Source organism: Neofelis nebulosa, chromosome 5 (genome assembly GCF_028018385.1).
Source record: "Neofelis nebulosa isolate mNeoNeb1 chromosome 5, mNeoNeb1.pri, whole genome shotgun sequence".
In the NCBI taxonomy this organism is placed as follows: domain Eukaryota; kingdom Metazoa; phylum Chordata; class Mammalia; order Carnivora; family Felidae; genus Neofelis; species Neofelis nebulosa.
Window position 1 is genome coordinate 43,544,244 of NC_080786.1, and position 23,392 is coordinate 43,567,635.

At 37.6% G+C, this 23,392-nt stretch overlaps 1 protein-coding gene across 3 annotated transcripts in view; it reads left to right on the plus strand.

Annotated features, from left to right (window-relative positions):
• The first annotated feature begins 839 nt into the window (after positions 1 to 839).
• The window catches only part of AGTR1 (angiotensin II receptor type 1), a 44,552-nt gene continuing 21,999 nt past the window's right edge, over positions 840 to 23,392 (plus strand). Inside the window, exons 1-3 of one of the 3 annotated variants that reach the window (XM_058730158.1) lie at positions 865 to 1,127; positions 10,288 to 10,372; positions 20,965 to 21,026. The gene's annotated coding sequence lies outside the window, so the exon portion shown is untranslated. Of the gene's footprint in view, positions 1,128 to 10,287; positions 10,373 to 20,964; positions 21,027 to 23,392 lie in introns of all 3 variants that reach the window. The other 2 variants (XR_009261857.1, XM_058730157.1) reach the window with 2 other exon arrangements.

The window sequence follows — 23,392 nt, forward strand, 5'->3', positions numbered from 1 at the left end:
AGTATTTTTATCATGAAAGGGTGATGAGTTTTGTCAAATGCTTCTTCTGATTAAGATGATCCCGTGGTTTTTGTCCTTTATTCTATTGATATGATGCAGTCCCTCAATTGATTTTCAGTAAACTCATCTTGCAGTCCTGGGATAAATCTCACCTGATCATGGGTATTTTTATATGTTACTAGATTTGATTTGTTGATTTTATTGAGGATTTGAATCTACATTCATAAAAAAATAATTTGTTTGAGTTTTCTTTTTTTCCTAATGTCTTATCTGGTTTTAGGATCAGGGCAATACTGGCCTCATAGCATGAGTTGGGAAATGATCCTCTTTTGTTTTTTGGAATAGCTTGTGAAGAAATTATACTAATTCTTCCTTAAATATTTGGTCATATTTTGTTCTTCAAGTTTTTCTATTTTTACAGTTTTAAACATGCAACTCTGATAGCATGCCCAATGGGAGGATATAAATGTCCACTCTTTCACTCTGTAAACCTGAAATTAATCTATGGCATTTATGATCCACAACCCTATTGTCAAAGTTTGAGTTAGTCACAGGAAAAAGAAGTCCCCGAATTCGTCCTTAAAAAGTTTTCCAAGTTAAAAAGAGAGAGAGAGAGAGTAGGGAAACATTTATCTCGGGCATGAACTGTTTCTCCTGTACCCCCAGTTCTCTTCCATTTAGCGACCCTCCCCAACGCAGGGCTCCGAGCCTCGTGCGCAGGGATCCGGTAGGTGACACTGGGGATGACTGTGGCATCCTCCCGCTTCCGTCAGCATCTGGAGAGGGAGGGGGTTGGGCCAAGAGGGTCTCCAGGGGCGGGGCGGAGGAGGAGAGAATGCAAAACAGTGCCTCATCCCTGGAACCTACCAAGCAGCAACGCCCCTCGCTATAAATTCAGAGCTGCCGCGTCGCGGATGATTCCAGCGCGCACGTCAGCCCAGGGCCCCAGGCAGTGGTGGCAGGCACGGCGAGCATCTGTTTCGGGCTGGGACGGCGACTGATGGGGAGCAGCCCGAGCGAACCCCGGGACTGAGGGCGCACCGCCGGGACGCGGAAGACGCGGGCGGAAGCCCCGCACCAGCGCTGCCAACTCGCTGTCCGACGTGAGCTCAGGGCCCCGGGCGCGGGTAAGTCGACCAGGACTGCCCAGCCAGATTCGGGGGCCGCGGGGCGGGGCTGGTCAGTTTCCTGTCAAGGTGTCCTCACCGCGGGTGCTGTGCTGGTGGGCTCCCGGGGACGAAGGAGAGAGAGAGCTCAGTTCCGGTCGGCGCCCACCGGGAACTGGCTGCTTTTCCCCAAATCAGGTGAGGGGCGCCTGGGTTGCAGGGAACAATTTGAGATTGCTCGCTGCGTGCCCCCAAAAGGTCATTTTGATTTGACCAGACTCTTTCGAGTACAAGCCAGAAATCTGCAGAAATGGGATCCAACCAAATAAACTTTCTTCCCGAGGCTTTTAGCTAACTCTTGTCCTTTAACCGTGTCCTGAGTAAGAAGCCGGTAGAACTCCGCGGGGCGTCCATTTAAAAGTTACGCTACTCCGAAGGTGAAGTTAAGAGTGTCCCACCCTCCCCCTCTGCTTCCCAGGAAACGCCCAGCATGGCTCTTCTTCCCCTCACCCCTCCCCTCAAACCCTGTGTGTCCTTGGTACTGTGCGCCGCCCCCACCAGGGACAAACTGTCCCACCTTCAGGTGTCCCCAGGTGCCCTCTGATTCATCAGATTGGTGAGGGGGAGAAGCTGGGGTGTCTCGACACCCCAATCTCAATATCCCTGGTCAGTCCACATTTGTAACTGAGGCGCGATTTTAAGAGAAGCTTCTGGTTGGCCCCTTCCCTCCACACCACCTATCTAAGCACCCCATTCTCCAATTCTCTTAACCGTGCAGCCCAGTCTCTCTACAGCGCCAGCCTGCTACTTCTCCCCAAGACCTCAGCGAGTCTTTCCCAAAGTGTCTCCTGCCCCATCGTCTTTGGGCACCCAGTAGAAACCCCATTATTGTATCCATCTAGGGCTTCTTTTCCTAATCTTTGTTTTCTGGCGGTGTATCAGAATCCCACTACTGGAGCCCTCCGAGCCTCCTCTTCTCAGTAAAAGTTTGGGTGCTCATTTTCCCCTGGGATCAAATTTGGGAGTTGGCTATATTTATGTCTAGTGTCATTCAGAGAAGAGAAAGTAACAGTGAAGGATGCAAGAAATCTGGCACACACTGTTCTGTTTTATAACTTTGTTGAGCAACTTGTTTCTCCTATTAGGTACCTCATCCCCAACATGATTCTCTTGATAGACACCATCTGAGTGTCCTGGGTCCCCGGGTGTTTATTTCCTTTAGCATTAGCTATAACCCTTTTGTAAGTCTTCTCGAAGAAACTGCCTGCTCCCCTGCCTCCTGTAGTGTTTCCCTAGCTCTAAAGGCCCCACCTAGGTCATCTGTCTCAGGCTCTGGTGGATTCTGCCACCCTCCTGGCAGACAGTGCAGGGGCAGGGAAGCACAGGAAGCCGGCGAATGGAGAGACCCACTTAACTGGCTGCTTGCTTTCAGGAGAGTTATTTCACAACCCTGAACCTCAGGTCCCTGACCATAAGGTTCCCTCCAGTGATAAAATTCCTTGATTCCTTTTGTTTCCTATTTATTTGCTTAAAAAATAGTAGTCTAAAATAATTACCCTTTTGCCCATGCTTAGGACCCTCAAAACTCTCTAAATAACTCTCCTGGTATATTACCTATTCTGGAAAACCATTAGGTTTCCAGCGCTGGCTCCAAAAGTCCATCCCTCCTGATAATGGCTGGCAGTTCCCATAACATGGTGTAAAGCTCAGGGAGTGTACCCTAAGTTGCCAGGTCTCAGCATTTGCTAAAGTTTCACATTTATGAGTGTCGAGTCTGTCATCTACTCTGTCTCTCCCTTTTTTTCCTGACTTCCTTGTTCTTTGTGGCCATCCCGAAGCCTCGATTCCTGGTTCGGCTCTTCTTTGATCTTAAACTGAATCACTTGCTCCATCATCCAACTCAGAAGAAACCTAGTGTTCTTCTACTGGTTCCACTGATGCCAAAGAAAGAATTACCTTCCTTGAGATTTATAAAATGTCTTTCAGTCACTACATCGCTTTGCCAATGCTCCCCATCTCAAGAGTTCTGAGCTTAAATCTTTACTGTCATTCTCTAACCCTGGTTGTGTTAAAAAAAAAAAAAAAAAAAAAGCAAATTTACGGATTGTTCAGGTTTCTTGCCGTGTGTGTGTGTGTGTGTGTGTGTGTGTGTGTGTGTGTGTGTCTAGTTTGAGGTAAGAAGTGTGTGGGTGTGGGGGTGTGTGTGCATTTTTTGGTCTGTTGCTGCTGCTTATTACTGTTGTTGTTACTATCACTAATAATTTGCCCAATTCGAGAGGGAAAATAAATGAAAGAAAATTTAATCTGCTACTTAACAAAAGCCCAGGTAAAATACTTAGCTGAGAGGCATTTAAAACTAAGAGTTTAATCATATGGTGAATATCTCCATGTCCTTTTCAAACAGATAATGGACTTGCTATGTTTTGTTTTCAAATTTGTTACAGGGACCTAGACCAGTCCCATAACACTTGCATGTTTTGGCTGCCTGATGCAGGCTCCCGGTCTCTGGCCCCACACTCATTAGTTTACCTAGTGCTTTGCCTTACTCAGTCATGACTGGGCTATGCTAGAGAGTCTCCCAAGTAAGCTAGCAAATTAGGAATTTTATTTAGCTGTTGGACATAAATCCAAGTGTTGTGAGGGTTAGAAAGCTGTCCTGAAGACACACTGTGGCAATAAATATAGAGCCAGACCAGCAAACTATGACAAAGCAGTCAAGGCCAGGTTAGGAATGCTCTTCTCCCAGGTTATCTAGTAAACCGGGTAAATCACCTATTAACTTCATTACCACTGGAAAGTGCTATTATTTTTCTTCAAATTATGTCTAAGGGTTCCCTTACAAAACTGCCTAAAGTCATTGGATTACATGGTTTGTGTATCTTGTCATGTAGGTACTTATTAAAATAGTATGCCATAGTTCCCATAAGTAAAAGTAAGTTTTGTTCCATTTCTAGCCTAAATTTAGCTATTATTTTATATTTTATTCATTATATGAATTTTAGCTACCAAAATTCAACTTTTTGATAGCTTAATATATAAAACCATCTTAAATCAAGTAGTCCGTTAAGGATTTAAAGTACTATTTAACCTAACTGGCAAATGACCACCATTATCCTCTTAAAGCTCTAAAACACATCCAAAATAAATGACATCAAAAAAAGAAAAAAAAGCTATAAATCTGCCAAATGTTTTATTAGTCAGTGATAATTTTAATTATATTTGACAAGTGGAAATAGAAAACAAAAGTTTATATCTAGAACAGTGATAGAAATGGAAATAAGTGAATCTTGATATTAGTAGTTGTATTAACATTAAAAGTTTTTCTGATTTTTGATTCCTTCTCTTCATAGCATATGGTCACAAGGGAAGAAGATTCCATTGAGTATTAAAAACAAAATCATCTTTCAAATACTTTACTAACATAGAATTCACTACATGCTGTAAATATTGTATGACTGCTATATTTTACGTTATTCTTATAGCTCAGTTTAAAAGAGATTTTATTTGTCTGGTTCCTAAATAGGTGCATCATTCAAATGTCTTAAGTGGAAATAAATGTCTAGAATTTGCAAATGATTATTAGAGTTTCCTTCATAGATCTAAGAGTATTTTAAATTGTGTTGCTAGTATCACATTTAATTATTTTTCTAACATTTACTAGTTTAGAAAATGGGTGAAGAAATGGGTATGCTTTGTTTTTCCTAATCACATTGAGCCTTCATATTCAAAGTCCTAGGTCTAAATGTCCTTAAAATTTAAAATTATAGATTAATAATCCTTCAGTTGGGGTGAAATTTTATGTGATTTCTTGTTCCTTTTATACACATATAAGCTGTTTTATTCTTCACCAAATTATGTTAAAACTTATTTAGATCAGTGGATTTAATACTTTGGTTAACTTCAGAGTAAGAATATTGGAGTCAAATACATGTTTGTGTACTATTAAAGAGAGTTTATGATTGCTAATTTGCTCTCTAAGATGTCTTTAGCTATTTACCAATTAATATTAATCAAAGCTCCTCTTATCCAACTTGGGAAATAAAGAATTATATGTAGAAGATACTTACAGAGGGAATACTATGGATCTGAGTGATGTCAGACCCTTACGAACACATGAAAGTATAAAAATGGTCTTGGCCCTAGAGAGATGTTGGTCAAACTGAGTATATATTTGGCTATAAGTCTCTCCAAACATCTTAGTGCCACTGGGGTGGAAAGCCATTTAAAAATAAGCCTCCTTCTGTCCTACCTTTCAGAGCAGGTAGAACGTATGCTGGGGTCACACTGTTTGATTTCAGCCACTTCCATAATATCTACCACAACTTTCCCTTCCTTATGGGAGTATACCTCCTTTGATACTATGAACCACATCCAATTCATCTTTGTATTCTATTACTGAATGCTCCACACATCACTTTCTTGCCTGTTTGTTGTCTGTTTGTTTTCAGCTAAAGCTATGGAAAATATATATTTTTCAGATCCCTATAGTTTAGAAGAGATATATTAGAGAGAAACCATTTGTCTAATCTCATCTGAGTAGAGTATCCTATTATACACAATAAAATGGCTTGAAATTGATGCTTTATTCTTAGTAACTGGGGAATTATTAATACTGTTTTTTTAGTCTAAAACAATAATGGCAAGGGGGAAAGTAGAGAATAGAGTAAGAAATGGAGAAACAAAATAGAAGTTGAAATAGCAAATCAGTGGTTCTTCAGGCATTAGGGAAAAGGCAAGGCAAGCATATTACAATCACTTGGGATTTTAAATCTGTACATATTGTCTACACTTCCCTTATTCCCATTTTCCCTACTGAGAACCACTGTGTTATAAATTAGGAGCAACCATCCACCATTGTCTCAGGTGTTAAGGCAAAGACCAGCCTTGTGGGCAACATGTGGGAACTTGTGAGAAATGCAGACTTTCTGACTCCACCCAGACCCATTGAAATCTGCATTTTTAACAAAAACCCCAAGTGATTCAAATGCAAAATGAAGTTAGAGAAGTCCAAGTGTGCATACAGCACCCAGGACTTGTCAGGAATAATTGCCTAGAAGTTATATTGGCTTTTTAATAAATTAACATTTTACATAAAGCTAACATTTATTGAGCACATATAATAATATGCCAGACACAATGTTCAGCCTTTAATATTGTTTTTATATAATCCTCACAACATCCCTATGAAATAATCACTGCTTTATCCTCATTTTATAGGCTGGGATACTGAGTAATAACAAGATAAGAAACTCACCCAAATGTGGTAACTCGTAGAGTCAAGATTGAAACACAGGAATTTTGATTCCTGTCCTCTTACCTGCCACGCCGCACTGTCTGCTCTACACTACACTGCCTGCTTTTTAAGGCCAACTAATTATTTGAGAATTTATTTCACATTATCATTTGAAATCAAGTTCTGTTTCCCTCATAGAAAAAATAAGATCTATTCTATTTTAGTTGTAACATTTGCCTGTCATATTCACCTTTAAGTGAAATAAATAATGGAGAATTCTAAAAATTCTTTCTTTAGTTGGGAAATAAATACTAAAATTATGAAAGCTCATTATTTAAAACTTAAGATTCAATATCTCTGTTTTTCTCATAACTTACCTATAATTTACTCATTTTATCTTTGAGTATTCTGATGCTATAAAAAATGTTTTCTCTTGAACAAGTCATTCCCTACGTATACAAACTATTAAGCCTTCCAACTCAAATTATATATCACTCGTTCAGCTTTTAATATAAACACTTATCTACAAGCATGGTTCACAAAACTAGTTGAATATAGTTACTTACTAGTCAGTTTGCAAGCAAATGGTGACTTATGTTAAGCCAGTGACTCCCCAGATGATTCAGTCTCTGAACGACTTCTCCCAGTGCATGTAGATTTTCTGAGAGCTGTCAGTTGGATTTGGCCAAAAGCCTGTTGTTCTGACAGGGGCTCATTGATGTTGGTCAAAAGACTGAAGTGAGTCTGGGTTCCCTGTGATCACGTTTGAGAGGAGAGGTGTGTCAACAGGACTGAGCAGCTATAATTTTCTCAGTGATAAAGGGACATCCTTGGGAGATGGAACTTCACCAGCTGCTTAGATCGAGAACTTTAAGCAGCCCTAACAGTACAGTGTCTAATTTGTAACTTAAGGCTTAGGACACAACCAACCCAGGCTGCCATAATGCCAAGCACCTGGGGCTTAGAGGGGCGGTAGTGCCCAGGAGACATCCTGCATGTAGCAGCAGAGTTTCTTAAAGCTAATAAGTGATAAATGATACAGCAGTGACTGTCTTATGACCTTTTACCGTCCTGCTGGTCTCAATGAGCCCAAATATTTGTGACTGGGGCTGCATAGAATCTGCACCAGGTTTTTTCCTAAACAAATTGAATGAATGAATGAATGAATGAATGACCTCACAGCATTTCTTCTAGTAAACTTTATACATTTATACTTTTATTATTCCCTTCACTTTTTGACCCAAACTCTTCTCGATATCCAATTAAATGTATTTTACATGCTTCTAAATCTGTGTAGTATGCTGCTAGAACAAGAATGTTCCATTAACCCAGCTTTAGTAATCTTTCCATTCAAATGATGTCACTTCACGTAAAACATGTTGTACCATGATGGATCCCAGCCCTTAACCTTCACACAGTTAATTGCTGCCACTTTATCAGGAATGGAAAAGAATCTGATGTGATTCCTACGTAATGATTTCTTGAATGTGTTGTGGCATTTGGTCTACTGAGTTAACAGAATACATTTTTGAGAGGAACACAAATCTATTCTTTTACATTTCTGTTAGGTTAAGCCATATGATGTGACATATAGCCATTTTTACATATTTAATAATATTTAATGGCAAGGAAAGATAATCATTATAGAGCAATATGTAAACATAAATCATGAGTGTGGTCCAGTGTGTGCGTGTGGGTGTTTAGATTACTGTCAAGTTGCCATTAAGGTCTTACTTGGGTCATTGGTATTCTAATGGAAACAGTTCTATTAGCACTGATTTGTGATTAAAATAACCGATATATTTTTTTAAATGTCTGCATCACTGTGAACCAGATAAGACTAGGAAAAATATATAACAAATCTTAGAAGCTTCTAAGGGTTATTAAGATCAAGGCTAAGATCAAAAGTGACTTTTTTCTTTCCTTTTTTTTGTATGTGCTTTCAGTTTGTCTCGGAATTACTACTACTTTCAATCTAACCCACTCTAGATTTCAGATCTTTAGACAACTGCCATTAACTGTGTAGAGAATGATAATTGGTAAATCTGATACTTTCTCTATTTTTTTTTTTTTTCCCTGAGGGACACTAGTGCCCTACAAGAGTTTAGATAATTAATATCATGGTAGTATTTTTAAGAGAGAAATAATCTTACGGGAAATTTCTTTTGCTATAACAACAAAACCACTGAAATATAGGGATAAAAAGAGATTCTCTAAGGCCAAAATCCTTCCATATAACACCATTATAGTAAAGTTGGTATACACTGTGGTTTAAAAGGTAACCTACACCACACCTATAGTCTTCCTGAATAACTTTTCAGCTTTAATAATATTCTTACTGAAAAGTGTCCCCCAAATCCATAATGACAAATATTGCTTAATTTGGCTACATAAGAAAATTAAAATATCATATGGTAAAAAGGACCCAGAAACAAAGTCAAAAGAGAAACAGGAACTTGAGAAAGCTACTTGCCACACATTACGTGTAAAATGCCAGTTTCCTGAATAGAACGTGAGCTCTTTAACATGAGAAGCAATGAACAGCCCAACTAAAAAATAAGCAAAACCCCAGGTGTGTGGGTGGTTCAGTCAGTTAAGGTTTGATTTCCACTCAGGAACGCTGACTGCACACACAGCCGCTTGGATTTCTCTCTCTTTCTCTTTGCTCCTCCCCGCTCTCCCATCTCTCAAAATAAATAAACTTTAAAAAAAATAAATAAGCAAAGGCCATTAATGGGCAAACTAGTAGAAGAGTAACTACATACAATAAGGAAACAACAACAACAGAAAAAGCTCAACCTCATGTATAACTAAAGAAATGCAAATCAGGACAAATATGTACTTTTCATTTATAAGACTGACAAAAAAAATTTAAGATTTGATAAAAGCCAGATTTGGGGTATCAAAAATTGGTATGGCCTTTGTAGAGGACATTTTTAAGTATCTTTCGAAAACTTGGAGTATGCAGTTTGCTTTAACAATCACATTTGAAACTTTTCTACTGGTATACCACTTAAAAAATGCACACATATAAATAGAATCATTGACGCATGTTTTTAAGCAGCCAAAATGAGAAACTAAAAAAAGAAAACCTTAAGATCCATTAACAGGGGGCTGGTTAAATAAATTATCATGATTCAGTGCAATGAATACTGTGTAGTCATCAAAATAAACGAGGCAGATTTATGCATATATTACAGATCTAGCCATGTTAAGTTAAAAAAAACACACACACAACAGAATAGTAGGAGGTGTAAAATGAAAAACCGTGGATATACACATCTGTATGCATGTGTATACATTTTTAAAAGTCTTAAAAGGATACACGTGAAACTATTAGTAGTAAGTATCTCTAGGAAGTGGATCTAGAGAGACCATTACAGACAGCTAGGAGACACGTACTTTGATTTTACACTCCTTTGTAACTTGACATTTAAACCACATGTATGTATTACTACAATGAAAAATAAAAACAGAAATACAGAAAAAAGATCTCTTTTTAAGAAGATTTTTTAAATTATGGTAAAATAACACTCATATAGGTTTATATTAAAAAGGATCATTTATCAAAGTTTACCTGTAGATTCACAACTAAAAATCTAATCTATTATGATACTTCTTATACTAGGAGCTATGTCTACAGAAGTGTCTTAGAATAAGATTGCACTGTTTTACCCAAAAACACATTTTCTCCTTCTCTGGTGAGTATCTACAAGGGTATGAGGGAAGATGTCGACTACAACCAGGAAGAGGACATAACCCCACGACAGACTGCCACTTAGTACGGCCTAACTCTACATAAGGAAAAATATATTCTTGATGTGGACCAGATGGTTTCATTCCCTTCAAAAACATTTTTAAGATGTAGTGTTAATACTTACTCTGTCAATTAAAAAATGAAAATCTGGCCATATTCAGTGAATCACATTAATCTTTTTATCTTTCCAGATTTAATACATGATAAATTGGTCTAAAATGGCCGAGTTTTCATCTGAATAAGACACTGAAGCCATCCTAGAAGTTCTGCATCCAGGTAAATGTCTTACACTTATAGCACGGTATTGGGCGGTTGTTTTCTCTAATGTGTCAATAGTGGAGGCAGCACAAGTCACATATGTCATTGTCTAGTGACAGAAACAGAGGATGCAGAAAAAAATGAAATTCTACTCTTATCTCATTCCTTATATGCAGCCTAAGAGCATATATTTATATGATTTTAAAGGTAAACCATGTTAGAATATTACCAAGATATTCATGTATTAATATAAACCATATGAGAGATCTGCAACCCCTCGGCAAGGATCTCCTTGTGGCCACGGATGGATTGCTCTGAACGGTACTCTTCACACTATGTAGGGCTTTAAGAGAAACGGGAGATTGTATTCTCTCCTCAGCCACCCAATGGGGCTCTATGAAGCATTCACTTCCAAAAGCCATGCCCAAAGACCATATGTCCAAAGAACATAAACCTTAAAACTTGACCTGCTCACCTTCAGAAAATCCAGATGTCTCCCAGTCTTATTTTCATGAAAGTTGCCCTTACTCCAGTAAGATATAGGGAAAAGGGCAATGTGGAGTTGGAGACAAGGTACCCTTTAATCCCCACATAGCCTAGCCCTCTGGTAGGTATGAATCATGCCGCTGGGCATTACAGTCAGAACCTGAGAGGGCAGCATGAGTAATCAGGGACTGCTCTGTCCATCCATTTCCTGTCACCTGGCCCTGCCTGATATTTTTCATAAAAAGACTCTTGGATTTTCCAGATCAAAAGCCTTTTTTCTCCTGACAAAAACTCAGCTCAAGGAACAAGCCCTCAACTTCCTAAATTAACAGGGAGGACATCCCCTAGTCCCTCCAGGGAGAATGAAACGAGTAGCTTATCTCCTTCTGAATATCTTGGGATTATATTTTATCAAAGCAGAAGATAGATAGGATAAGTGGTGGGTGGGTAGACAAATGTTGATTTTATTCTTCTTTGTTTCATTGGCAAGGAGGAAACAGTTGCTAGAAGGCACTCCATGGTGGAGTTAGGAAACTATTGAGGACTGCTTTAATCTTGGCGACAAAAATGGGTACATTCTACAGAGTTCTGCCACTGGAAATCTTTAGGTTTTAGGGATTTTTCGTTTTGTTTTGTTTTGTTTTGTTTTTGTTTTTGAGGTACAGATAAGCTTAGAAAGCTGGGCTGTACATGCTTTCAGTAAAAATCCAGCTCTGGGGAAAGTACACTGAAATGTATGTCCTAATTAGAAAGGCACTAAGATAGGAAGCTTTATTTTACATCCTAAGAGTACTGAACAAAAGAAACTCTTTGTCCATAATATGCCATCAACCTTGTAACAGAAGAAGCAAGACAGTAATCCAGGGGAGTTCCTGATAGAAATTTCTATATAACAGCCTCCCTTCTCCTGTGTTTTGGAAGCCCCCACTTTCTAACATTCACACATTTATAGCAAAATAAATATGATTTTTTTGCTTACAAATAACAAAACAGTGGGGAAAAAAACCCTCCATAAAATTAATTTTTTCAAACTTTTAGTTTCAGATGAATAAGCAAAACATGCTTAATTCTAAGTTATTTTTTGTTTGCTAAAGAACTGATGCTATACCAATTTGGCCACTAACTGCCAAAACTTTGCTTTGGGTTTCCTGTAAAACAATCTCCAAGGCCCCATGCCATCCATGGGCACTATACTGAAATGCAAAAGGTGTGTTCAGAAGGACCTTCTGAACATTGCAATGTCTCTTTTACCAACTTACGACCAGAGAACTCTGATCTCTTATTGATTTAAACCAGTAATGTGTAAACAGCATTTCAGGGCTTGTTTTATAGGACCAAAAGAATTTAAGTTGAAATCTACTTAGGACAAATGGGGAAAACCAGGACATTTAAAAGAATCAATAAAGACCATATTCCGTGGCTTAAAATCTGTAGGCCTGCACTATCCAGTGTGGTATTCCTGTGTCATGTGTGGCTACTCAAGTGTAAATGTAAACTAACTATAATACAATGAAACTAAAAATTCAGTTCCTCAGTTGTCCTAGGCATATTTCAAGAATTCCAGTAGATACATGCAGCCAGTGGTTACTCTAGTGGACAGCACAGATTTACAACATTTCTATCATCATAGAAAGTTCTATTGGATAGTATTCTATTGATAGTACTGACAACACAGTGGACTCTTCCACTGCTACTTGGTAAGCAATTGTTATGCTCTTTTAAACTTATTTGGAAATTTTAAAGTATTTTTTAAATTCTAATTTTCTCAGTTGCAGGGTATCTGGTATATAGTTCTCGCAGTAACTTTCTCTTGTTCTTATTTATTTGTGTATTAAGATACATGGGATTAAGTATCTTATGTACTCTTCTAAAGTTAGAAGTTCTTGGTTTTCTTAAAAATCGTGAGAAGAGGTACATGTAATTATACTGAACTAATAATACACAGCTGTTGTGTTCTTTACCCGCATCATTGACAACTCCAAGTAAAGAAAACTAGAAAAGACATAGGGTCATCTTAATGACCCATATTTTTTTTATTCTGTATATTCTGTGAGGTTTGTTTTTCCTGCAGCAATAGATATGTCTCAATTGTACTGACCTAACTACAGCTGACTTCACATATTTTAAGAAATTGGAGAGTCAAGAAAAATAAGTATTAGACCACTTATTTCTTTTCTTCTCTTTTTATAGAAATGTACAAGATATTAGAAGTCCCTATTTTTATTTCCAAATTATATGTATCACAGAGAAGAGTAGTTTGTTTTCAGTTTTTAATTAATGTAACCACCCCATTATAGTATATTCTTAAAGTTCTTAGTCACCATTTTTCCACTAATATGATCCCATTATTAAAATGTCAGTCTCAATTACTTTCTAGAAACTTATACCTAGTAGTTCAATTACATTTGGTTCCTGGACTAATGATTGTGTGTTACACAAGGCAAAAAATTAAAAACAACTTTGTCTTTGAGTCATCGAAGCATCAAGGATTTGAAACAGCTATATAACTAACTGTGAGAAAAGCATTTAAATATCCACACTATATTCCCTTTACACATTTAATATTATTTTTCAATAAAAGCATATATAATAGAAATTTGCACCCAGTTTGGAATTATCAAGTATGAATCCTAGAGTCTTAGCAATGAAAAAAGGCAAAGTAAAGGGTAGCCATTTGAGGGGTGGTTCTTTCAATAAACAAACAAACAAACAAAGGTTTCTTTATAGAGTAACAGGTTTACTCCAAATAACCTATTATTCACAATATATGTATAGAAACACTGTTCCTAGGCTTGAAAAAAAATAGAACTAGATATGCTTAGCACCTAACTGACTAGGTAGGAGACTCACATTTGGATTACTGTTACTATTTTTAATAATTAAAAGAGCTCAGGGGTGCCTGAGTGGCTCAGTCGGTTAAGCGTCCAACTTCAGCTCAGGTCATGATCTCACAGCCCATGAGCTCAAGCCCCACATTGGGCTTTGTCTGACAGCCCAGAGCCTGGAGCCTGCTTCAGATTCTGTGTCTCCCTCTCTCTCTGCCCCTCCCCCACTCACGCTCCGTCTCTCTCTCCTTGAAAAATAAATAAACATTAAAAAAGGTTTTTTTTGTAGATAATAATAATTAAAAGAACTCAGAGAATTAGCATCTGAATATAGAGGCTGTTTTGCTGGCAGGGAGAACTTTTGATTAGTACCAAAAAATAGTCATCCTTCCCCTTCAACTAGTCATTCCTTTTAAGACTTTTAAGATTTAGAGGCACCTGGATGGTTCAGTCAGTGTCCAACTCTTGATTTCGGCTCAGGTCATGATCTCATGGGTTTGTGAGATTTAGCCCCATGTCAGGCTCTGTGCTGTGAGCATGGAGCCTGTTTGGGATTCTCTCTCTCCCTCCCTCTGTGCTCCTCCCTCCCTCGTTCTCTCTCTCTCTCTCTCTCTCTCTCTCTCTCTCTCAAAATAAATAAACATTTTTTAAAAAAGGCTTTTAACAAGATTTATACATATAGGAATTTTTTTTTTTTTAATTTCAGAAAGGTGTGGGATATCTTAGAAATGTAATAATACAGCACAGACCTGGTAGAATGTAACCAGTTATCTGGGACTATGTCTTTGGCACCTTTCCAGAATTCAAACAAATGCTGGGGGCCCTGGGACGACAGGAACAATGTCATATTTCAAGCCCAAAATCCAATCAGGAGCAGCCTTCCTCCTCCTCTCATCCAAGCAAGGCCAAAATACTTCTATACACAGTATGGGTCACTACAGAAAGCAAACAGAGCTGCTGTAGATAAAACCAGGCAGTGGGTAAAGGCTGTCTCTTGACATAGACCCTGAACCTTGGCTCCTCAGCGATGCTCCCAAGTCAAAGAGGAAGAACAAGATAGGCATTTCACTGCTTCTGGTCCCTCTAGTATGGTCAGTGTCCAGAGAGGAGGATAAAACAATTGTCTCAGCGATGTAAAGCCAGAAGTCCAACCCGTTTTGGCAATGTGAAAGCAATGCAAATTCAAGTCGGTAATGACAACAGCTTCTTATGTGATACATATAACACTAATGGACCAGACGTACTTTATTCATCTCTAAACCAAGAATGCTAGTCTTCATTTTACATAGAACATGTTTATCTGTATACAGCTGAACAATTAAGGAGCTTTGGAAACGGTCCTATTTGTGAGAAGTACTGCCCACAGCACATCAGCTTGCTTTGGGATAACTGAAGTAGTAGTAAGCGACCCCTGGATTTCTGCTAGAATGTAGACTTAATTAGATGGGTGAGTTAGACAGAACATGCCATCTGAATTAAAGAGTAAGAAATAGAATATGTACCAAATAAGTGAAGGAAGATTCATAATTATGAATAAAACAATAAATGTCAATAGAATAAAAATTTTTATTTTAGGGGCGCCTGGGTGGCTCAGTCAGTTAAGCATCCTACTTTGGTTCAGGTCATGATCTCGCTCTTCCCGAGTTTAAACCCCACATTGGGATCTGTACTGACAGCTCAGAGCCTGGAGCCTGCTTCAGATTCTGGGTCTCCCCTCTCTGCTCCTCCCCCACTCACACACTCTCTGTCTCTCGTGCTCTCAAAAATAAATAAATATTTTTAAAAGATTTATTTTAGCTTCTTTAAGATATATGACAAGTTTAACAGACCTAATTTAACATCTTAAAAGGAAGAGATCTATGTAACCTATTTTATGATTTTTATCTTCTTAGGAATATGTCTGACATTTTTAATTTTCACATTTTATCAATTTTTTTTCTGTTTTTATTTTCTATGGTGTCACTATCCATCAACCCATATTGGTTAAGTTTATATAAATATACATATACATATATATTTTTTTTTTTAAGATATAGATAGATATAAAGATCCCAAGAGAAACCAATTCTGCAGTCCTCCTCAGCAATTCATTCTGCCAATTAAGAACCCTTAAGCTAAATAGAATAATTCATTTCACAGGAAACTTTTATTCAATATGTATAATTAGTTTTAGTTAACTTTATTAATGAAATGTCGCAAATCAATTAGGTTTGCAATAATCAGATGCTGAGGACCCAAGAGGGGCCATATCTCTCACAAGAGGGGAAGGTGATACACAATTTAGTTGGGAAGCAAATGTAATTAGATTTGATCAGTTGAGTATTTCTGTCCTGATGTGGAGTCAGGCACATACCCAAACCTGAATATATAGTTAAAACGCAGTTCAAAAACAGTGTGACTTAGAAAATGTCTTCATGGTCCTGTCAGCCACATACTGACAGCTGAAGTGGGCCTTTGAAACCACAGGTAGATACGTTTCCTTCAGGCAGTGCTGTGTTTTAAATTTCTCTTTCAAATCCAAATGCCTTTAAGTAGGACAGTATATAAACTCTCTTGTTTATCACAGACCCCATCATTCCCTGATAGGGTGCTTCACACATTTATTTAACTGCCAAATCCTGATGACATTTCAGTTTACAACTATTGTGATCTTACATATTATTGAATGAGTATTGGTTAATCGTAAAGTTTCCTTCCTCTGACTCTAAAATAAAAATATCAGGGGCTCGGTCGGTTAAGCATCCTATTTCGGCTCAGGTCATGATCTTACGGTTTGTGGGTTTGAGCCCTGCATTGGGCTCTGTGCTGACAACTCAGAGCCTGGAGCCTGCCTTGGATTCTGTGTCTCCCTCTCTCTGCCCCTCCCCTGCTAGTGCTCTGTCTCTGTCTCTCTCTAAAAAAAAAAAAAAAAAAAAAGCAAACATTAAAAAAATTTTAAATAAAATAAAAATATCAAATGTCATGACCATAAGAATCCTTCTGAATGAGAATTAATTAAATATAAGTTATTCCTATTTAGGGTTGCAGTTTGCAACATAATCTGCTGTGATTCATTTAATAAGTAGTTTTGTTGGATACCCACGTGCCAGTCCCTGTTCTCAGCCCTGAGGACAAAGTGTGAACAGAAGACAAAAACCCCTGGCCTCACAGAACTTACATTCTAGTGCATGTACACAGAAAAACAATCAAGTAAAATATGCAATATGTTGCATAAAATGGAGACTAGAGCTAGAAATGAGAGGGGAAAGTGCAGTTTTAAAAGGGTATTTAGAGAAAGCCTCCTTAGTAAGAAGGAAGGAACTCTATGGACATCTGGGGAAGGACTCTTCTAGGCAGAAGCAAAGCATAAAGCAAAAGCAAAGGCCTTGGCAGTACGACACCAGCAAGTTCAAGGCACAGCAAACAGGCCAATATTCTTAGAAACCACAAAAGAAGAATGGATAACAAAAGGAAGATCAAGTTATCAAAGGCTAGCAGGACTAATAGGTAAAAACTGGAGACATTAAGAATGGATGCTACAAGAGAAGAAACAAATGATTAAACCTAAATGGTTTAAAGACTTAACATACTTTGAAATGTAGTAAAATGTTTCCAAAATCGAAGATTTTAATCTTAAAAGAAGTCAGGTCTATGATTCAATCCCCAGTGGATGGTTCTATGGCTATAACTCAAACTCTAAATATTAAAATCCTGTATTTAATGTCACTTCCTCCTGGACACCCAAATGATATGTTTGGGGCCTTTGGTATACTCCAAAAATGCTTTGCCTATCACTAACCTGTAATCCATTGTCTCTGAAAGTAAAACTCCTCAAGCAATAAAGAGTTGGGGCTACACAACATTGCCGTTAGATTATTTTTAGTAAAAGCTCTGCATTCTTAGGCAAACAAATATTCCAGTGAACTTAACACCAGTGAACTTAACGAGTCCTAGGGATACTACCAGATGTAAAATGATTTCATATATTGATTATCCCATTTCAGCTATTTTATCTTCAAGTCCAACAAAAAGAAAACTCTAAATAAAAAGGTACATTTGGGATTGTAAATGTGACATTAGTCTACATATAACTAGGTATGAAATTATTTAATGGAAAATTTCAAATTCAACCAATCTTAAACATGTAAGATTGTCTGAATGAGAAGTAACGATCCTGACTTTGCATTATATTTTAGTGGTATTGTTTGCTCATAATCCCCATGCTTTTTTCCTGTCCGGCTATTCTTCAAGATTTCCTAATGAGCATTAGGGAACAAGTGTATTTAACAATCTGTATTTGCAGGTTGGAAACAAGAAAATGAAGACTAATAGTTTCTTTCCTGCTAATCTGATTTTCTACAGCTCCTCTCCTACCAGCATAGGCAAAGGACTTAGTTACTATTTCTAGCAGATGAAGCCAAGGAAGAGACAAGCATCTCTGATGTCACGCTTCTCCCAAATGGGCCAGCTGCTCCATAGGTCTCCATTAGAGACTTCCCCAAGAGTAATAAATTAAAGTGATCATGACCAGAATGAGAAAAAAAAAAAAAATGCAACTTCCTTTATTCTAAAAAAGCAGTACTCAATGGCTGGTTAACAACGCTACAGTGAATGTTTTTGTATATTCTCCTGCACATGTGGAGAGTTTTAGGGTACGTACTCAGAAGTGGAAATGATGATTTGATTTCCAAAGTGGCGGTAATTTCAGGAGGTTCCTGGAAATGGGGTGGTGCTGAGTTGACAGAAAGATATGGGGGTTCAGTCCTTAACTGCTGATGTGTGGCTGGCTCTCTAAACTGAAATATGATCCAAAAAGAACTTCTGGTATAATTTCAGGTCCTAAGGCTAGTTAATAGTACAAATAGTTATTTATTTATAACAGTACAGGAATTTATTTCCCAGTACCCCTCGTGTCAATGACATCCCATAAAATCAGCCTGGCAAGGAACTAGAACATTTTAAGAATATCCAATACATAACTTTAAATGAGAGGTTTTCCTTTTCTCACACAAAAACATGAAAGTCAGTTTGAACTGATGTGGACTTCTGCCCAGGTGAGTGCCTCTGATTTCAGAAAGCATGTACCTCTTTTGTAACTCCAGTGTGTCCTTGGAAATCGCTGCATAAAGGCCAAACTGCCAAGTCTAGTCCTTTGCTGAGAAAAACCTTTTCAGTTGTATGTCAGTAGCTGGTCTTTGTTCTCTTCAGCACTCATTGCAAAATACAGCAATTCTAATTCTAAATCCCAATAGTATTGGGAAGACAAGTTGAGTTAAAATAATGCCTGTAATTTAATCAGTATTCGGTCCCTAATAAAAAGCTAGTTAGTCACAGCTTCCATCAAATCCCTCTCCCACAGATTTCTCTCCTGAAAGGAGATACTTACTATACAGCATTTAGGGGAAAACAAGGTTTCCTCAATTGCTAGGGCCAGAATAATGAAAGGTTTGAAAACAGTATTTTAAGCACCATCATGTTTTTGCTTTCCATTCCCTGAGGTTGAACAGATTCTTAATTTCAGTTTTTTAACTTCCCTGAAAATAATTCCTGTCTCTAGTTAACTATTGTTTCAATGCAGTATTTTATCTTCTAAATCTGGTAGGCTCACAAATTTAAGTCATCATCCAGATCAGAAAAAGTAAGTAAAACTTAAAGAATCTAAATGACAAATCTTCTCACTCAAAAAAGTAAAAAAAAAAAAATAAATAAAATAAATAAATAAAAGTCTCAAATTCAGGAATGAATCATCCTTGAAATTCTCCCAACTTGCAATTTAGTTTTATGGGTGAAAACTTTGGGAGACCAGTTTGGGGAAGCAACCATGCCAGGTACTATTTCATGTATATAATCTTACTTCTCACAGCAACACTTAAGAGATAACTATGATTGTTGCCATAGTCTTACATTGCTATTTTATAAATGTGGACCCAAAGAAGCAGAGAAAATAATAGTTAACATCCATTAACTGGACATTTACTGGATCAGGCACTGGGTCACGCACTTCATCCGCATTTTGTTACTTAATCCTCCAACAAACAAACCCCATAGGCCAGGTGGTCTTATTGGCTTCATTTCTTCACAGACACTGAGCCTAAGGGGCCCGCTTTGCTAACCAATGTCAGGAACAGAACTGGAATTTGGGACTGACTCCAACACCCTGGTTCTGACCATTTTTTTCCCAGATGTAACTCATCAAATTCTCCAGAGGCTGAGTTCTTCCTGCTGTTGCTTTTAATTAACTGCTACACCATCAGCACTTTTTTTTACATATATGTATATAAGTGAACACCATGTCAATATTTGTTTATAGTGATACCAGGTGCCTGTTTAAGCTAGCATCATATTGAATAGGAGAGTCCAAAGCTCTGACAGGAATGCTGAAGACAAGGTAAAGCAGATATTTTGCTGTCACATTTCAGTGAGGAAATTAATTGTGAATTCACATGCCACCAGCCATACACAGAAATGCAACAGGAAATGAAGAAAAATTTAACTACTTTAAATAATGTGGTCTGTAGTACAAATGAGTGCTCTGTGAATTAGATTCCTTCTGCTATCGAATCGATCATTTGAATTATGTTGGCAAGCAGGGTAAGACATTACTAAAATTATCCTTGAATCCTAGCTTTGAGATCTATGTAAGACACTAGGCAATTTGCCTAAGAATACACAGAAAATACTTTTTAAAAGGATTGGGATGGGTTATTTCCCTCTCTGTTAAATATTAGCCTTTGAAATGAACCCAGCTGATCTGCTAAATAACACTTGCAAATTGTTGTGTTTTAATAAAGTGACAGACTGAGAGAGAAGCCACACTAGACCTGCTTATGCTTCTGGAAGCAGTGCAGGCCAGGAACATTATGCAATAATGCCTTTTAAAAGAAGGGAGCCTCTTAGCATTACACCTTGCCTGGCAACAAATGTAGCCACTTACTCCAAATGTAGACATAATTAGAAGCTATGAAAATCTAGCATCAGAATCCTAAACCCCTGGTGCAATACACTGTAAATTACAGCTTTTATGTCTGTAATATTTTCAACCACTCCATTTAAATATGTGAATATATGAATGCGCTCTGTTTCAGGAGGCCTGCTCTATGAGGCTATGGAAAGGTTTTACTGTTATTAATCAGGTGTCTTGTAAACAGGACGCCTCATTTTTAGATTTCTGGAAGGTTCAGAGCCTGTACTGCTACTGGCAGAGGGCAGACCCAAATGGGCTATTCTAGTGAAAATCCCTGGGTAAACATGGAACACAGTGAAAACCTGGGGGACCCAATCTGCACTAGGTACCATTAACAGTCATCACCTCTATTACAGCTTGAACCATGCAAACCCAGGCTGATGTGTTAGTTTAGAAGATTGCAGCAGAACTTTATCAAGTAAGTCTGAAAGAACATTAATTCTTCATCTAATCTCAGGTGACCAATAAAAGAAAATCTTATTTTCAAAACCTTCATAAAAGATGTAAAATCAGTGTCTTAAATCTGAGAATAACTTTTGTTGAAAGAGAAAAATAAATGCTTTAAAATTTAAAGTTACAAAACACGGACATCTTCAAATAAATCATGGAAACTATTTTGCAGAAAATAAATGGTGTTCCTCTGATTTGTGACTGGCCATGGAGTTCTGAGTTTCAGAGTATGAAGGTGTGCTCAGCTGTCTATTAGAAATAGTGGGGGAGACTCAATACCCTTCCAAATGGAAGGGTTCCTATTAGGTTTTCCCCTTCATTTCCTAAAATGTTGTGATTTTTTAATTCCCAGGTGTTATGTCTTAAAAAGATTTTAAAGTTTAAAAAATAGAAACATATACTGAAATTGAGAACTGAACTGTTCAGCCAGTTGGGTATGATTTTTTAAATAGGTAATACAGACCTCTAGTGGTTGAACAGTTTGAAAGCCTCTGCAAGGAAAGGAAATTGCGAGGCAAGTGCAGGCATTTTGAGGAGAAAACAAACAGCTGGTAGGTAAAATTACTCATGAAATTCATATATTTCACACAAACAATAAAAAGGTAAGCATAGCTCCAAGGGAACGTGAGGCACCTTCCATCCTCATCGGTGCTCCTTGGTTCTCCTAAAATAAGCAAGGACCTTCCCACCAAAGTCCCAGCAAAAAGTCTGGATTGGTATTGATTTTCCTCTAAAAGATTAACATACAATTCATTTCTTATATGAATGGCCCTGACAGATATTTGTGTCATGTGAAAAAGATTGCTTTTCCTTGGTACACAGTTTTGCTCACTGGGACTCTTCTTCCTCTAAAGTTCCCATGAAAATGCAAGAAACCCTCACACAACTGAAACTTACCTTGATGTTCCCAGGTCTCTTCAAGGGCAGCCACACTCCACTGGAATGGGCTCACTGATTGGGGTGCTCTCCAGTCTACGTGAAGGGCAAAGTACTGGACCCATGCACAAGCTTAAAGGATTATTAAATGTCCCTCTAGACTAGGTTTCTCAAACTTGAATAAATGCACAAATCACCTGCAGAATCTTGTTGAAATGCAGATTCTGGCTCAGTAGGGGTGGATGGAACCTGAGATTGCTTTCCTGGTGAACTCCCAGTGGTGCTAATGTGGCTCATCCAGAACTATTCTGGGAGTAGCAAGGAGACTTTATAACATCTCTCTTTATTTTTTTTAATTATACTTTTTATTTTTACTGATGCTTTATCTTTTTTTTACTTTAATGGCATCTGTTAAAAATTAATTTTTGAATTTATAAAACTTTTTAAAGTTCTCTTTCACTTGACTATGTACAATTATCACTGGGAACCTGTTACTCAAGTTTCATAAAGATGATCATACATTTTAAAAATGGATTCCATGTCATCTGTTTAGCTCAGTCGGTTCTTGGTGGTTATGGGCACCTTTCTAAGCACTGGTAGTCACTGGGCACATGTAGCCACAGTTAAATATCTGATTAGCTATATTGGGACAGTGGATGAGATCAGGTTTTGTGCATGTTGAAAAACTACTAAGGGCCCAACGTAATATCTAGATCATAAAATCAGGCAGAAAAAAAAGCACAAGCTGAAACCATAAGAGTCAACAGATCAGAGCAGAAAACAGGAAAATATATTTTTCAGACAGAATGTATTATAATTCCATCATCTAAATAACTTCCTATTATAGCATGTTGTCAACCTTAATTTTGAAATCCATAATTTTAGAACTTATGTCACAGAGTAGTCTTTAAAAGCCTCTTGCAAACTTTTAACATCTAGTTTCAAATCAAAAATAATATACTAACAAGCCATAGCATGGAGGGAGTACATAAATTATCATCATTGCCCTGCATGAACAGTAATTCACAGGTTTGGCTCAGACATGACTTAGATGAAATAATTAACTATGTACAGTACTTAACGGTAAAAAAAAGTAATTAATCTAGCTGCCTCATACTGGTTTGGCCTAAATAAACATGCAATAAAGAAAACCATACAATTTTATTATTTCCTCACATTACTTTACTGAGTTGGAATTTTAATATGTCAGAAAAAGATATCTTTTCTTTAAAAAAAATCACTTTCTTTTCAAATGTCAACATACTGATCATAAGCTGAATGAGTTCTACATATTTATAATTGTGGGCAGATGTTCTCAATTTATACTTATGCATTTTACTTCACAGGAATTTGGTGATTACTTTAATGTGAAATAAGAAAAAAAATCAATTTTTTAACCACAAATTACACAGACTCTCTTAATGGTACTATAATTATATGGTGGTGTAGTTTTGGCAA